This window comes from Phyllostomus discolor, chromosome 4 (genome assembly GCF_004126475.2).
Source record: "Phyllostomus discolor isolate MPI-MPIP mPhyDis1 chromosome 4, mPhyDis1.pri.v3, whole genome shotgun sequence".
Taxonomy (NCBI): domain Eukaryota; kingdom Metazoa; phylum Chordata; class Mammalia; order Chiroptera; family Phyllostomidae; genus Phyllostomus; species Phyllostomus discolor.
This window is the reverse complement of record NC_040906.2, coordinates 39,821,235-39,840,217: the sequence shown is the minus strand read 5'-3', so window position 1 is coordinate 39,840,217 and position 18,983 is coordinate 39,821,235. Positions and strand designations below refer to the sequence as shown.

The 18,983-nt window shown below is 35.0% G+C and overlaps 1 pseudogene; it reads left to right on the top strand.

Moving 5' to 3' along the window:
* The first annotated feature begins 15,965 nt into the window (after positions 1-15,965).
* Positions 15,966-16,367, top strand: LOC114495616 (annotated as a pseudogene).
* The last annotated feature ends 2,616 nt before the right edge of the window (positions 16,368-18,983 follow it).

Below are 18,983 nucleotides of genomic sequence, written 5' to 3'. Positions count from 1 at the left end.
AAAAAGTAAAATTCTTTTCATGCTGTTTAGTGAATAGTCATGTTTAATATATTCAAGTAAACGCATAGATTCTTCAAGAGCTCACAGCTCTAGAACAGCTCACAGTACTGGTGTCATGAACAGTAGAGAGCTCTAGCCCCTTATGGACAGGCACAGTAAGACACAGAGCTTCTCACCTGAGCAAGTTCAAGGTCATAGCAACTAAATGTACCAAAGATTAGCAGAATCACTAAAATATTTACTAAGAACTATAATTTAAGAGGGTAAGAGAGAAATGGAATGGGAAGATTGGAGAAATCCATTCTAACTTAAACTTGATTCCACAGTTTCCTTAGCCATTTATTATTGGATTAAAAAAATAACTTCTCGTTATTAGAGTCTATAAATTAGTTGTGCCATTTAGAAACCAATACATAACTGTTATTGTATACTCATTTTAAATGAGTATACAATATCAAAAACTAGAAACATATAGACTGAAAATAATTATCCAGGAATGGCTGACAAATATTACTTAATCTTAGTTTAATTGTGGTTATATAAGACCATAACAACAAAATATTAACAATTTCAGTTTTCAAGCCTTCATATTTCAAACTCAGCTTTCCTGGTCTCCAGGTTGCCAGCTGAAAACTTGAGACTTCTCAGCCTTCATAGAGGCCTGAGCCAATTCCTTACAGTGAATCATATATATGTACGTGTGTGTGTATATATGTATATCATATGTATATACATATATACACAAACACACACCCCATTGGTTTCTTTCTTTGGAGAACCTTTACTAATACACTGTTCAATAGCTATAAATTTTCAGTCATACAAGATAAGAAAGTTCTGGAACTCTACTATAAAACACTGTGCATATAATTAACAAAACGGTACTGTGTACTTAAAAAGTTGAGGGTAGCCCTGACTAGTGTGGGTCAGTGGGTTGAGTCTCACCCTGCAAATCAAAAGGTCACTGGTTCAATTCCCAGTCAGGGCACATGCCTGGGTTGCAAGCCAGGTCCCCAGTTGAGGGTATGTGAGAGGCAACCAATCAATGTTTCTCTCCCTCCACTACCTTCTCTCTAAAAATAAATAAAACCTTTAAAAAAGAGAAGGTAGATCTCACTTTATATGTTCTATACCGTAATTGCAAAAGAGAAAAAGAAAAAAGAGGATTTCCTTAACCAGGACCAATATATAATATTTTGAACAATGGCAGGCACTGAAATAAGCAAACTGCTAATGCTCTCGAAGTACATAACACTCATTTGAATACAGAAGTTCTGAGGTTTCTAAATTCCCTCATTATTTTGTCAGTGTGTAAGCTAAATTATATTTTACTATTTGGGGGTTTCATCACTAGAAAATAAGGAGCTTTGCATCGGCATTTAGATGTTTTAAGGTTGGATTTTTTAATGAATATCAACTACAGGTACTAAATTATAAACCGACAGCAACCATTCCCTATGTAGTTATCTGTGCCAGATCCAGTGTAAATATTACAAGAGCTGCAGTTTTAATATTTAAAGTCATCACCAGAATCACAAACACATCACAAATTATTATACTTGTGAATCCTTGAAAGTGTAACAAGAGAGTATTTCTAGCCTGAAATGAATTATAAGAAATGGAATAAATTACAAATCTGTCCCCAGTCTGAGATTAGAAAGCTCATGAATTGCTGTACAAAAGAGCCCCCAAGTCCTAGATGTTATTGTAAACCTCATCTACTTTGTTGTTATGCATAGAACTATTTATAATATCAAAATAATAGGATATTTGGGATTTTCCCTATAATTCTAGTATTCATAATAGTTAGAGTTGGCTTTACAAACTATCCTTGAGAAAAAACACACATTAACACGGTCGTAAGGAAGTCGCTGGAGGACTACTGTTGCTTAGGAACATCAAAGAATTCTAGCCCAGGCTGAGGATTTATTGTCATATGAGCCATTGAAATCAGCAATTGGGTGCTTCTCTTTTGATTAGATGCTATATATTAAAGTGGCAGCTCTAATACTCCCCAGTTAAGCTGATGAATTAAATCAGTTTTATATTGCATTATTCAGTGTCTGCTGTTTAATTTGAAACTAAAATTGTACACTTATAAATCTGAAAATACAAACTATAGAAATGTAAATACAGCATAACAAGTCATTGTTTTTCTATTATAAATATGTTTACTATTTTCTAAGTTTTGCTCACTTTCATGCTTTTAGTTCTCCTCACCTTTTCTCTTTATCGGGAAAAACACAGAATTAACACATTTCTCAAAGGCTATTAATGCATAAGCACTTACTCAAAGGGTGGTTACTGACTACTAACGTATGTATTATGCACCATGGCGATTTAAGTTTATGGCTTTAGGAATAAATAGCTCAGGTGTCAGATATTCATGAAAAAGATAAGCCTCCAAACTCAGAATTTTATTATGTATAGCATTAATTTTAAAAGTGACATCTTAACATGGAAAATTTAAAAAAACGTTTCAACCATCTGCTTTGTAAACTAACCTTTACAGTGTGTGCCAAATCATTTTTCACAGATTAGCTCAATGTATTAGTCAGTTTGGGAGGGACACAGCTCATCTCATGTTCTGTTTAAAACCCATCCATTGATGCAGCACATAGAATGTGTCACGAGAGTCTAATTGCTCCCGCCCACCACTCTGTATTTTATGTATCATTGTCATAATGAAGGGGAGGTAGGAAAAGGAAGGGGGAGGTGAACTGTTGGGTGTATTACAAAATTAAAGTTTCCTATTTGGTTTCAAATACCATACTGATTATTAGAATAAGGTAAAGAACAATTTGCCACAATCCTTGAAAATTTACTTAAGAGGGCATAACAAATATAAATCTAATTGCAAGCTTAAAAATAATGACTTTCTCATATCAAAAAATAAAAAGTCATCTAATAATCAAGAAACTACATTACATCATTCTGACACATAATGATTTGTTCTTATCTCAGTAAAATCTCATTTTATTAACAGTTTCTTTGGTTTGATCAGTCAGTTAACAAGCATTTACTAAGCTCCTTGGTGTGTGTCAGACACTATTCAAGATTCTGATAATAAAGCTTGGAAAAATGCAAAAATCCCTGCCCTCTTACAGCTTTTCTTTTAGTAAAGAAGACAGGCAAGAAGTAAAGAGACAAACAACACAATATTAGGCAATAAGAAATTCTTCAAAAAAGAGTAAAATAGGAATGAAATACAGATTGTGCAGGACAGCTTTTACTTTTAGGGTGAATGAACAGAAAAGCTTTTGTGAAGAGATGACATTTGTGCAGAGACCCAAATGAAGTAAGGGAATGAGCCTAGTGAATATCTGGGATAAACACCTTCCAGGGAGCGGGAACAGCACATGCAAAGGTCCTGAGGTAGGAGTGTGCCTGGCATGCTCAAAACCATCAAGATCAGTATGGCTGGTAAATGAGTCAAGAGGAATAGTAGCAAAAAGTATAGGTCAAAGAGAAAATAATGTAAGCCCTATCAACTACAACAATTCTAATTCAACTGTTGAGGTAGGGGAACACTGGGGAAGTAGAAATAGGTTTGTGTGAAGGCTTTCTGTTAGAGGCATAAAATATCTATTTCAATCCCAAGTGGAGATAATGAAAAAAGACAGCTTGATAAATGAGTCTAGAACTCAGAGGACTGACTGAGGATATAAATATGACTCAGTGACTTGATAGAAATCAAAGCCATCCAAAGGACTGTATGAAATGACCTGGAGAATGGGTATAACTAACTGGGGAAGCTATGACGGACAGTAGAGAAGTTAAGAAGAAGAAATAGAGGTGATTCTAGGGGACTGGAGAAAATGAAAATCCTATTGGAGTGTGTTTGGGAAAAAGTTGAGGTAAAGAAGTAAAGAACGAGTGAATAAAAACAACCTTTCTTGAAAGGGTTAAGAGAAATGGAGATAATAAATGAGTTACATAAAGAGGATCAGAAAGATTAGAGTGGTACCTGGAGGGGAATGTGAGGTGGAGGAGGGTAGTTGTTGACAATGCTACAGCAAGGGGGAAAGGAAATTGCTAATAAAGAAGAGAAGGGGATAACTGTAGATTTTTTTTAGCAGGGTGAAATCTAGTATGCAGACAGAAGTAATGTTACTAGTAAGAACAGAGAGAATAGGGCCTTTGTAATAAGTAGTAAACAGGGTATGTGGGTAGATATATAGAAAGGTCCTAAATTTGCTAGGAAAAAAAAACAAAAAATAAAATATTTATTTTCTGAGTGCTGGTGTATTAACTGAAATCTGTCTGTGGCTAATCAGTTAAGTCTGTCTGTGTAGTTCAATGCAAATCAACCTGAGGGTGTAGCCTGTATACCACTTCCGTAGTTCATTGATTATTGCTATCCCATGGCTAAAAGCTATATCCCAAGTTAAAGAGATGCCATTGTGCAAATGCAAACCAGAGGACTGACTATGAAATCCTGTATTAGAAGTAAACGAGTTAGTGAGAAGCTATCACTGTCAACCTATAGATACCTCCATTTTTGGGTTACGAGAGCCTGTTTCTTGTAGGCTCAGACGCATCCACTCCCTGAATCAGAGGGAATCTTGTTTAATCAACACTATTTTACGAGTAAAATAAGATTTAGAAATAGGCGAATTACCAGTCTCCATACAAAGACAGATGTGTATGAGATAGGAGGAGAAGGTAGGGTAGGGAGGAGCAGAGGAAGTGTGAAAGGTGGAGGATTCCAATGCCTGGATACTAAAATAAGCATTAAGTAGCAACCTTACTACCTGCTGTTCAGCCCAGATCTCTGATTCTCCATGTCTGAAACAGCTGAGTTCTGATGCCTCCAACCAATAAAACATGGACCACCTTACCTAGTTTTTTCCACTCTGTTTCCCAGGTACTGCCCCCCAACCTCCAATTCACATCATGAAAGTCCACAAGAGGTAATAATTGCTTAGAAACATTAATTCTGGGTCTGGTTTCAATACTGACTATTAAAGATGACCTACATTAATTAAAACTTGTTCTTCCCCCATGCCTCAACCAACTCCTCTGCCTTGGATCATTTGAGCTCCTGGCTCCTTCCAGAGGGTTCTATCCTATTCATCCTGGTTTATTTTCTTCTTCCTCATCACCATCCATTCCTGGTCTTCTGCCCTTATTATTCTACTCCATTCTAAATAACTATGTCCAGGTTGACACTGACTAGAGCAATCATTTCTATTGGAAATAAATAGGTCAAGGTCATTTGCAATTAGTTCTCTACCTGCCTCTCCTTCAAACCTTGGAACATTCCATTCACTATCTTATCTTTTGCCATCCTGGATAGTTTGTGAGTTGCATAAATCTGTCACGTTATTTCACAATCCTTTGTCTCTTCCATTTTTTCATATTGCACATCTAAATAAAACTCAAGTCTCAAGTCTTCTGGGACCCCATCTCCAAATATCCAGAACTGTGGTTCTCAAACTTGGCTGCACAATACAATCACATAGAAAGCTATAAAAATAGAACTGAGGCTTGGGACGCCCCCTCAAAGATTCTGGTTTAAATGGTATGGGGTCCCACATGAGCCTAGGAATGTTTGGCACCTCCCTGAGGGAATCTAATGTGCCGCCGAAGTTGGGAACTACTGCCCTAGTTCATATGAATGTCCCCTGCTGCAGCTCCATGTCACTTGACTCATTATCAGGACTTCCCACCTTGGATATTTAATTGCCTGTGGACCATATTTTATTAGACTGTGCACCCTCAGTGCCTATTTCAGAAAATAGAGGAATGTTCAACACACAGGTCTTAGATAAATGAAGGAACAAAATTAGTCATACCTTGTATTCGTCAGCTTCAGAACTCGTCAAACCCTGTACTCATTCAAGAAAAAAAATGTTTCAACATTCAGTGCTTGCTCGGACTTGTCACACTCGCTAGAATTTGGATGAGTCACAACACTGCCTCTCAAGGGAAAATTCTTCACCGTTTGGTTATTACTGGTTTCGGCACCTGTTGAGTTCTGGAATGAATTGACGAGTACTGAGGTACCACTGTATTTCATGCTCATATATGAATGTTTTTACTGATTAATGAGATGAGAAAACCTGAAGTATCTTAGAAAAATCACATAAATAGAGAATAAAGGAAATAATGTAGTTAAATGTGGTTACACAGTGCGAGGGGGATGTTTGGTGCCATGAAAAACCTAGGATGATTCCTAAGTTGCGCATGTGTGCATGAACATACACATAAATCAGCATATATTTTACAAAAGTAACAAAATGTGGTAACTGCAGGTCAGATTTTCTTTCCAGCGTCCTAAAAGTATAAACAGAAATGAATCTCTAGAACTGCTCTGGTACCTGCTGTTTTATGCCTGTGGTGATTAGATAACATGTCAGCACTTTTAAACTTTATCCTATCTATTTGATCCCAAGTCATGAAAATGTTTTTAGGTTAATGGAATCTAATGCCGTTTATATTACTGAAGCACTTCATTATCCACACTCCATCTTCTTACTTATTCAAAGGTAAAATAAGAAGATAAAAAGGCAAAATGTTTAAAAACTTAAGTACAGTAAAATAAGCATGAAATAAATCCCGTTGAGCACTAGGAGGCTGTATATAACATAATGCCTAACATTATTTTATTGGAGCAATATCTAATTATGTATATTTAACCTTGGGTAAATATTAACTATAAATTCAATGATCAGATTGTTAAACATAACCTAATTTTGCAAAACAAACAAAAATTGAATTTTAAGTTCATGCTTAGGCATGTATTATAATAATAATATTTTCTTAAATGTGTAATGGCAATAGTAGAAAGAAATAAAAAATTGGAATACATATTATTTTCAAATTGAAGGAAAAGAAAAAACTTTTAAGAAAATCTGGCCCTGCCCCTGAAGGTATAGTCTCCAAAGCTGACTGTAAGAATTCAACAGAAATCCATCAGTTTTCAGAGGACCCGGAGTTGAAACTGTTGACTTCTAAGATTACTAAGATTGTTGATTTATAAGAATATAAATATGTTATAAAACTGGCCATGTTGAAAATAACGCTATTTACAGGACTTTAAAAAGTACATTACCAGACTAAAGCTAAAAAAGAAAGCAGATCATTTTTATCTATTTAGGTCAAAATTGATATGTTTTGCTCTTCTATGTTTTGATATAATCGAGTACTATTTTTGTTGTGGCAACAGTTCTTTTACTTTTTAAAATAGTGGATGAACACATATCTGAGTTTGTATTACTATTACTGACTCTCTACTAGGCAATTTCCACATTTCACTCATAATTTAGGAAAGGAAAATTGTCTTGCCTAATAACAAATTCTTAGGATGGAGTCATGTTTCAATGCTTGAGATCATGGACAACAAACAAATATTTAGGAGTCATTTGGGTAATGTAAGAGGAGGAAGCTGGCCCCTAGCACAGAGGGCATTTTGGAAGCTAAAGAGAATTTAAAAATCTCATGTCCCATGTAAAGGCATTCAGATTTTTATATTATTATTATCATCTCTAGTCTAAATGTAACATTTTATGTAATGATTTTCCCTAAAATTAGGAATTTTTATAATAAAATTGGTCAAAAAATCACACACAATAAACTTTTGTTTAGAGATAACTCCTTAGTCCTAAGCAAAGTCCATCCATTGGCAAAATTGCACAGGTGAAGTATCTCGGCACATAATCACACACAAAAATATTTTCTTGTTGAAACATATTTTTTTAGTTTTACCCATTAACTAATAAACTTTGCAACTAGGAGGCAAGAATAAGAAAGTTTAGAAATTAAAATGAATATTTACTGAATACTTAATATTTCTAGGTTCCATACTAGAACTATTTCATATATTAGCTTACTTAATCTTCACAATAAGAGTATAAAATAGGTTTTATTACATCGAAGGTACATATAATAAAACTTAAAAATATTAAGTTACTTATTCAAGATCACACTAATAAACAATAAATTTAGGACTGAAACTCATGTTTTTCTGTCTTAACCCAGTCTCTTTTCACAGCATCATTTTTTAAAATTTATCCTTAATAAACCATCATGATTATCATAATGACATTAATGTTTACTTAAAAAAGTGTATAGACATATGTTGAACTTCATTACCCAAAACAGTCTTCACTGACATTGTTTTATTTGATAATATCTCTGTGGAAACATTGAAAAGTGAAATATTTTTAAAATGTATTGGTAAAGTCACTTTTCAACTGCATTGACATAAAGCAAACCAACTTTTATTAAAAATGTAAAATAATTTTACTGATGGAAATATCATAATTATTCTCATGAAAAACAGCTAAGAGCAACATTTGGCATGGCAGAACACTCTGTCACATAACATTTGCACTAAAATATTATTCTGGACAAGAGTATTTCTCACTCGCACTCAAATATCAAATGTAGGATTAATCCTCTAATCAATTAAATGCTGCTTACTTAAAAAATAATCGCAGCACATTGCCAATTCAGAATAAGATCCCAATATCATTACAATTATGCCTGAAAGCATGTGAACAACACACATTCCAATGTGGCTAAAAGTCACTTTTATTGCAACACAAGATAGTGTTCCTGCAATCTCTCAGTTAGATTTGTGTGGAACTATTGAGAGATGTCTCTCAACCACTGAATTTATTTCACACTTGAAAACAAATACTTTCTACATAAGTTTCATTATTTCCCTCTTAGAATGATTCAGGGTCTAAGAGGTACCCCCAAGTGAGAATTTAAGAGCATGCAGAGAGCAGATACATCATATATATGTTACTGATAATAATTATATATAATAATTATATGTACAACTATTAAATGCAGGTATAGAAAATGACCTCCAAATAACCTCAAATAGATGATGTGTGCATATTAGGAGAGCAAGAGAAAGGAATGAACACTGAGGAGCATTTGTTTCCTAGGCTGTGCCACTGTCATAATCAGAAAGGGGTGTTTGGAATAATTAAACACACAAGCACAAACACACACATAGACACCAAAACCCTAGATGGGCACCTTCACCCTGCCTTTTGCTGTAAGAAGTTGGCCTTTGTACCATTCCAGATTTTTATCCCAAAGAGATATCTCATCAAAACACAAGAGTGGCATGTATTTGCCCTTACAGGCACCCTTTGTATTTGAATGATACTATTTAAAATGAACCTCTTTTCCACACCCTTGGTTCTCTAGGGTGAACAAGCTTTGCTGCAATGACAGCAGCCATTCCCAATGTGGCTGCTGCCTGAAGTCCAGACGGTAGCTAAATCCAAGGCACCTTTCTCACTTGATAGAGGTTACAGAGGCCTTTATTATGCATGTGTGAACAGGCCAGTGCAATGAAGAGTTGTTGCTGTTGTGAGCAGCAATCCCTGCCTTTGTGCAAGAACTATAAAACTGACTCATACAAAGAAACAAAGATTAGCATCTCCATGATGAATGTGTGGGAGCCAGCCTCCAGGGTGGCACCCAATGAACCTCACCTCTGGAATTTATACCCTTGTGTATTCCCTTGCCACAATAAACAGGATGGGACACAACAGAAGAGTACAGAAATCACAGTATGATTTCTGAAGCCTGGTCACAAAAACCTTTGTTTTGGGGCAATCAGTCCAAGGCAGCTGGCCACCATGCATTTGGGGAAACTCAAATAGTGCTATGGAGCCATCTTTACAGTAAGGAACTAAAGCCTCCTGCCAATTTCCAACACCAACTAGTCAGCCACATACTATGTGAGTGAAGCAGCCATGTAAGTGAAAAGGACCCTGCAGCCCCAAGCGCATCTTCAGATGACGACAGCCATGGCTGCCATGCAATTGCAAACTCATGAGAAAATGCAAGCCAGAACAACCAGCTAAGCTGCCCAAGAATTTGTATCCCATGGGAAGTGAATGAGATAACAACATTTTGTTGCTGCTTTAAGCCACTACAGTTAGAGATAATTGTTTATGAATAATAGATAACTAATAACTAAATGCTGTCGATTCTTAGGTCACAGCCAGAACAGCAGAAGTTTAACCTCTGGTTTTTCCCTGTTGACTGCACTGTAAGAATAAAGCATCATTTGACAATGAGCAAACAGAAGAGGTGTGTTTCCAGAGTCCCTACTAGACATAGTATTGCTGTTGCACAAAATGTTTTAGTCTGTTTTTTGTTTGTTTGTTTGTTTGTTTGTTTGTTTGTTTTTGAAGCAATAAAGCCTTTCTTAATTAAAGGCCAATGGTTTGCATTGTTACTTTGGCTTTCTGTGAACCTATAACATCAAATCTCCACCTAGACTGGGGGTGAAGAAAACTGTAAGGAAAAAAAACAAATCAATTTAAAGATTTTATTTAACAAATATTCTGCACTTAATAATTAATTAATTAATTTCTCTATAAAAAACACTCTGCTAAGTTGAAATTTTAGTTTTAAAAGATTTTTGACATTTATTTATCAAGTTTATCTCATAATTTATTGCATGTATATATTACTTGGCATAGCTCTGATGTTGAAAAATAAATATTTTCATAACTCTCTGGGGTGACTTGAAGACCAAGGGGTGCCACCTTGCATATATCTCTATGTCAACCCTTATTTTACTAATTTTTTAAGTAAAAACATTTAAGAATAAAACACAATTTCTAGTGTATTTTTTAAAGACTTAAATAGTTATATTCTTTCTGTCTCTCTCCTAAATGTCCGCTAAGCTATGATTTCTTCAGCCTCATTTTCTTCCCTCCCATTCTCTCTTCAACCACTGTAGAATGGTTTGGATCCATTATGCTACAGTGTTGTTTAAAAGTCACCAAAATCTCCCAACTCCCAAGTCCAATAGTCTTTCTCTACACTCCCTTTCTTTAACTCTCTGAAGCATGTTGTGATATTGCTGGGTGTTCTCTGCTAAATTTCATGACATTAACTACCTGAAATTTCATTTCACTACCTGCCTTGTATTATTTTCCATGTCTATTGTGGACTCCTCTTCTGCTTACCCAATAAACATTTCTTTCCTCAAGATGCCAATCCTCATCCCTCTTCTCCTCCTCATGTTACAATTTCTTCCTGGGCAACAAGATTTTCTTTCTGATTTTCGTTAACACCAATATCAATATGATTTTTAAACTTCTATCCTCAGCCCCAGTCTCATAACTATGAGCTTCATAACTATGCTTCCTCTAGTCTGCTAAAAACTTCCACTGAAATGCCTTGCAAACAAAATCAGCCTCAATATGACCACAACTATTGCCCCAAACCTTCCCCTCTTCTACCTATCCCCCACTTCGGTTGCAGTGTCACCCCCATTCAGTCTCATTCCCTGCTCTCTCTTCCCCCCACCCCTAAGTCATGGATAACTGATCACCAAATCCTATATACTCTGTTTTCAGATTGTCTTTCAAATCTATACCATGCTTCTGCCATTTCCCCACCATTTCTTGTCTCACCATCTTGCCTATATTATTGAATAATTCTCCCCAACCTATTCTACTTCCAGAATTATCCAATGAACATATAAATTGTTCCTCTTTCTCTCCTTTTTAAAATCTTTACTGAGGTTGAAAGAAGGTGAAGGGATTAGTCAGAGAACATATATGAATGACTCATGGACATGGACAATGGTGTGGGGACTGACTGTGGGAGTTGGGGGAGGTTGGATGGATGGGGTCAAAGGGGGAAAATTGAACAACTGTAATAGCATAAACAATAAAATATTTAAATTAAAAAATTTTAAAAATCTAATGCTTATGTTGATAGCCTATAAGATAAAATTCAAAAATCTTTACTTACAAAACTCATTGCAACCTAGTCATATTTTAGCTTCTCAGGTTCCTCCCCTACTACTCTACTAACATATTCCTTTAAATCATTCATACAAAACGAGTTCCTCTTTGCCAGTCAGGACTTATTTTCTGCAATTTTACCTTTGTTTATTCCCTTCCTCTGCCTGAACCCTCTTTGCCATATATGCCTGCCAAGAAAGATTTTTTTTTTTAGTATTTAGGATAAACATCATTTCTTTTCTGGAGACTTCACAGGTGCTTTCCTCAAGCTAATTAGTTGTTCACTTACCACTCTTCCCTCAGTTCATTACCTATACCAGTAGTAGAGCATAAAACATAACATATTACATTGTGTGTGAGTTCATTGGATGTATTTTTACCCCCTCTCTCATACTGTGACATTCCTAGGGAAAGGAATCTTGTCCTTTATTCCCAGCATTTGGGCCTGCTAAATGAGACATACTAGGAATTCAATCAATATTTGTTAAATTAATTAGTTAATTAGTGAAAGTTTTCATCTCTTCTGTGTCTTTCTCACTCCTTCCTTCAACATTAAAATGGTCATAATTTTCTATTTGTTTTTCTTTCCATTGTCTCCTAAACCCATTCTTCCTTCTTTCCCCCATTTGCATTGCCTGCTGGATACTTGGATGCAAAGGAATACAAAACTGGATAAGCAAGTGATGTAAAAAAACAGAAAGGTTTTCAATATTTTTAATCCTATGTGGGAGTTATGACAAGGAAGAAAGGATTTAATATCCTTAGTATTGACACTAGGGTGGATTCTGTATTTGACTACAAAAATTAAATGAACAATAAAATGGTTTTTAGAATCTCAAGAGAGTATTTTCGTGACCCATAGAAAGTTCTGAATTATATGGTAACTGAATATACAATTTATATTTTATGTTTAGCTATTCTAATATACATGGTGGGGCAAAAATGTTTATAATTGTGAGTATGCAAAGCAGTTTATTCTTGTATTATTATTTATGAATTATTGTATTATTTTCCAAGCAAACAACTGTAAACCTACTTTTGCCTGACCCCTGTATCTAGATTATATCACTTCCCTAAGTTAACTATACTATACTACCACGTTATTAGGAACTATCAAACAACACCTTTTTGACCACACTTCAAGACAAATCAGTTGCAACTTTAGCCAATTTCTTAATATTTGCTGGTTCATCACAGGTCTTTGTGTTTGTGTGTTTGTAAACTTGTATGTGTATCTAACACAATTAAATAAATTCAATGTGTTGATAGAATTAATGTCATAAAAACTTAGGGACAAATCCCAGAGTAGTTTACATGATTCTTTTTTAAGTAAAAGAATTGTAAATGATGTATATGAAAAATCTAATTACATGCCTTCAAATGATAGAATTAAATTTCTGTCCAAAGTGGCAGATTTTCCACATTTACACAAGGAAAGTGCAAGTTGTAACTCTCCACCTGGCCCATCCACTACATATTCAAACTGGTGGGTTTGTTAAATAATTGTCTGCTGTCATTGGTGTTAACTGCAACACAAGAAAAAACAACACATTTATGTAAAGCAGATTCAAAACAGACCTTTAGCCAAAATACTATACTCATTACTAAAATTTTCCAAAACAGAGAATTGTTTAATTAATCAAAGTAAAGAGAGTTCATTTAAGTGACTTAATCTATTCAAATGGTGAGAAAACAAAAACTCTAGTTGTGCAAAACAATATCTGTTTATCCAACTAAGTTCACTTGATTTTTATAAACTTCAGTTTATATAGTATTTACCTGTTTACATAGCATGCTCTAACCTACATTTTTGCACTTTTATAATTAGAAAATAAGAATGGTCACATTTCCCATATAAATATTCTTCTATTTTTTGTAGAATTCCAGATTAAAACTTTATCTAAGATTTCTGCTTCCAATGTTGACTGAGTACTCAATATTGGATTAACTACCCTGCTTTAAAAAATTATAAAACTAAACAAAATATAGCAATCATCAAATGCTACATTTTGATTACAGGTGGCACATAACTGTAATCCATGACAGAAAGAAAACCAATGAGGTGATTCCCACAATCACCCAGACTTCCATCTGGAGGCACTTTCCAAATCACTGCACAAAGGTACAGAACCCAAGCAGAGCACAGAAATCTCCTTTTTGTGGAAAGCTGTTTGTAAACTTTGTATGACAGTGCAAAGATGCAGAACAGTCCAAATAATCTTGAAAAATAAAATGTAAAATTCGCATTCCCTGGTTTCTAAACTTACTATAAAAATTACAGTAATCAAGACACTGTGGTGTTAGCTTAAGGATAGACAGATAGAACAATGGAATGGAACAGAGTCCACAAATAGACACACAATTATATGGTCAATTGATTTTTACAAAGGCATCAAAGTAAGTCAGTAGGGAAATGAAAGTCATTTCAACAAAAGCTATTGGAACAACTGGATACTCACATGGAAAAAAACTAATTTCAAGTGTGTTACAATACACAAACATTAATTTGAGAAGGATAATAGATCAAACACAAATACTATTATTGGGTTTTAGGAATTCTTTATATATCTTGTAAAATTCCCTTTTTATATGTAAATATTGCGTGTATTTTCTCAAATCTATGAATGCCTATTATTTTCTTAATGATGTCTTTTTGATAAACAAGTTTTCAAATTTTATGGAGTCTAATCTGTCATCTCATTCTGTTATGGTTTGTGCTTTCTGTGTCTTGTCTAAGAAATCTTTGACCCCAAGATTGCAAAGATATTCTCCATGTTTTCTTTACTGTGTAAAAGCTCAAATACAAAATGTTGTGTGTAATGACTATTCAGGTATTTTCTTCAATACATATTTCTTTAAGTAAATGACTTATATCATTTGATTTGCCAATATTTTAGCAATCAAAGATTGCCAAAAATATTACCATGTCTAGACCAGACCACTTTTGAAGGTCAAAAAGAACAGCTACAAACATCATTATCCTCTTACTTTCAATACAATGTCTTAAAGGTGGCTCCAGAAGAAAAAAGCAGACTACAAGATATCTTGCTCGATTTTCTTGGATACAGTAAGAATAGGCAATATAGCACATTTAAAATAAAACTAAAAAAATTAAAAAAATAAAGCTAAAAAAATCAAAAACAAAGAATTATTTGACCCATATGACATTTTATTGACAAAGAAAAATTGTGTTAAGGCTTAATAGAACTGTTTCACTAATTTCTTTTTTCAATTTAGTACCATACCTAAATTTTAATGGATTTTTGTCTTCTGAATTGTCCTTTATCTAATTATTTAAATTACATAAAACTCTGCCCAAATCTCTTCAATCATTCTCACTATGCCTTTTACACAGTTAAGGAAAGCATGATATGCTATAGCCTGGCCTGACATGAGAAGAAATAAGAGTTTGGGTGTGCACTGGGGTGCTCATAAGATAGCAGGTAGAACATTGAGTGTTGGACTGGCTACGTCCATAGTTGGCATAGCATCTCCCCCACAGTCTTATCTACAGTCTAACACTTTGGATACTACATTGATTATCAAATTCAGGGCACATTTTCACAAAAAAACTGGAAATCTGGAGAGATGACATCCATTCATATATATCCATTTGGTAACATATAACCTTTACATTCTTGATTGTTAATTCAGCAGAAAAATCAACAAGAAAGCTGCATGAGCCAAGTGATATTCACAATGTATACAAATCCATGAACTTCAACCAGTCTTTTAAATCTGACCTAGTCATTTAATGCCCAAACTTGTACTAGGTTTTGGGAATACACAGATAACTGAGACACGGCCTAAACCATCAAATTAAAATAACTTTCAAATTCTCTGTATGAGGCCAATTGAACTGGGCCATGACCCACAGCCCATCTTTCTGACTCTTGAATTATCTATTTTGGGATCACTATTAACCTTCTTTAGCAAGAGAGTTATGTACATTTTATATATGTATATAAGATATGTTTATATCTATTTATTTTAAATAGAATCTCTCTGTGCCTTAAAGTCTATAATATTGCAATATTCTTGTTGATAAAAGTATGCATTGCTGTATAGTATTGGATTAAATGAGCAACCCAAAATTGATAAATTATTGACAAAATAGCATCAAAATATTGCAATTTTTAATTTAAAATCAAGAATAGCAGTGCTCTCAGGTGGAATCTTCAGACAGTTGGTGTCACAATCCCCACAACCAGCCTCCTATTCTCAGTCATGGCTTGTGGTCTAATCACCAGCAACCTGAATCTCAAACCTGGGGAGTGCCTCAGACTGTACAGCAAGGTGGGCCCCAATGCCAAGAGCATCAGGCTGACCCTGGGTAAAGACAGCAACATGTGACTGCCTGTCAACCCTTGCTTCAGTCTCCATGGGGACACCAACACCGTTGTGTGTAACAGCAAGGAGGTTGTGGTCTGGGGAAGTGAGCAGATGGAGTCTGACTTCCCCTTCCAGCCTGGAAGCATCGTGGAAGTCTGCATCTCCTTCAGCCACACAGACCTGACGTTCAAGCCGCCAAATGAATACGTATTCAAGTTCCACAAGCACCTCAACCTGGAAGCCATCAACTAATTTGTAGCAGAAGAAAACTTCAAGATCAAGTGCATGGCTTTTTAGTGAAGCCAGCCAACGCATGGACCCTAATAAAGGCAGCTGCCTGGGTTTCTATTGAAAGAAAAAAAAGAATAACAGCAATTTGGAAATCACAAATAAAAGATGATGAACTAATAAAAATGTCCTTCCTAAAATTACTGAGAGTTACAACTAACAAACATTACTTAGGAAAAAAAGAATTCTAAGAGTATAATGTGTAATAATAACATGATAGAGTTTATGATATAAATTATAGTAATCTTTATTGCTTATTCCATAATCAATCCTTTGCCTTCATAAAAATTTTACTTTGATGTTCTTACATGTGCTAGACACTATACTAGGTGCTAGGAGTATAATAATAAGGAAAAATAGCAAAAATAAATAATAGTGCCATCCTTGCACACGCCCTGAGGAAATATATCAATAGTTAATTAATCACAAATAAACAGAAAATAGAAACTATGAAATAATATATATGCTTTATGTATATATGTGTATATACATGTGTGTATATGCCAATACACACACACAAGCACTTTGGCTTAATCACATGCTCAGAGGTGGTCTTGTAAGGAAATGACCCTTGAGCTAAGATCTGAAAGATAAATATGAGCTAATTAGAGGACGAAGACAGTTACATTCATTCAGAACATCGGGGAGAGCATATACAGTGTCTGCTGAGGGGGCGAGCTTGGGGAACACCTGGAGTCAACAAAGGCTTGTATAGCTGGAATAGGCAGTGAGAACAGCACAGTGGATGATAAGAATGAAAAATTGGGTTAGGAAGAGAATATGCAAGACCCTGTAATCCTTTTAAAAGATTAACATCTAACAAAATGGGGTGCTTCAATGTACTGATAAGTTTACTGAATATGCTGAAGAGATTGTGAGTAAACTAGAAGAAAAATTAACATCCACTATAAAGTATACTTGGTATCCTCCCTTTTAGAGGAGATAATGAGTACATTTTTATATATGAGATAGTTGCAGTATGCTGTGTGGTATAGTTGACACTGTCTAAATGTGTATAATTTGAATGGTGTGAACTGCACTAGATAAGGTGTTGATACTCAATAGACTAATATTGGGCTGGCCAAAAAGTCCATTAGGTTTTTCCATAAAATTGACACATTTTTTCATTTTTATCAATAATTTTATTGACTTGAATATTTTAGTATGTCAGCTATCTCCTGCTTTTGGCTTCTAGTGGATAGAGGCCAGGGTGCTGCTAAATTTCTTCCAATGCATAAGACAACAAAGAATTAATTGGCCAAAACATCAGTAGTGCCAAGAAACCTCACAAACCACTTTTAACATGTTCTACCAGCCACAGCACCATCTCTATTCACTGCACAAATCTTTCTTTGTATTTCAGTTGTGTTTTTACTTTTCTTGAAATAATAAAGCATAATACACCAAAAATGTTGCATATTTTCTTCTATTTTTAATATTAAAATGGCTACACAAAATTCACCAATTTTGACAAGGTTTTTTAAAAATGCATGTTGATATGACAACTGTCAATACAATCTAACAAGATTATTTCCAATTAAGTTAAAGACAACTAAGCACTACTAGAGCCGTTATACAGAGAAAACTAAACAAACATTTTGGCCAACCCAATATATAAGCTTCAGGGTCACATGAATATGATACATCTTATACTTTAAATATACATTGTCAGTGTCATGAACATGTGATAAAAGGTATTCAACATCATCCTTGCCTTTCTAAACAATTATTCCCTGGTACCTCAAGTACAAAGGGTCTAAATCTGCATTTTCCAGACACCTTTGCAAGCAATTTTTGTTTTAAATTTTGTAAAAGAGAGGCACTCATAAAACGTGGAAGACTGAAGAGGAAGAGAAGTATTATTCACCCCATAAGAAATGTGTGAAATGTGTGTCTTAGACCATGAGCAAGTCCTTGAATACAAATAGCTTGTTTTGGAGTTGATCCAGAAATGTGGGAAAAGGGTGAAGAAATAAAATGGGGAATGGAAGAAAGCCAATTAAAGGAAATTGACAAGTGGATTACAACTGTAGTCAACTGGGGCTAAAGCCTGCCAAAAAACCCTCTGAGCGACTACTTAGTACATAATTCAGAAGTGTCCTACTTAAGGCAAGGAACTTACTGATGCTCAGTGGTTGCAGGTGGCTCCTAAGGCATTCACTCCTGGCACTGATGGTTTGGCCCACATGCAGCATGCCCCTATAGCCAGACAAAGCCCTCACACCGAGAGGCACAGCTTCTGGATGTACAAAAATTGATCCTATAAAGTTTCAGGGGATGTTCCTGATGAGACAAAAATCTACAATGATAGCAGAGCTCTTAGTGACCTGCTTCAGCACTGCAGAAAGTGGAAATCATTGGCACCAAGTTCCCTATGATTCCTGCATTTATGAATTTTCTAAATATCAAAAACACTCCCTTCTCCCAGACTTCCAACAATGTTGTATTAATTCATTGTGTCAAATACCTTCCACCTAAAAATGTCTGTTTTCTTGACTACACTAGCTGATATGAATGAAGTAGAAATAAAGATGTGGAGACATTCAAGAAATATTTAATATCTAGTAAAACTTGCCTTAGTCAATAATTAGGTGGAATGGGACATAAAAGAGGGAAAATCTGGCA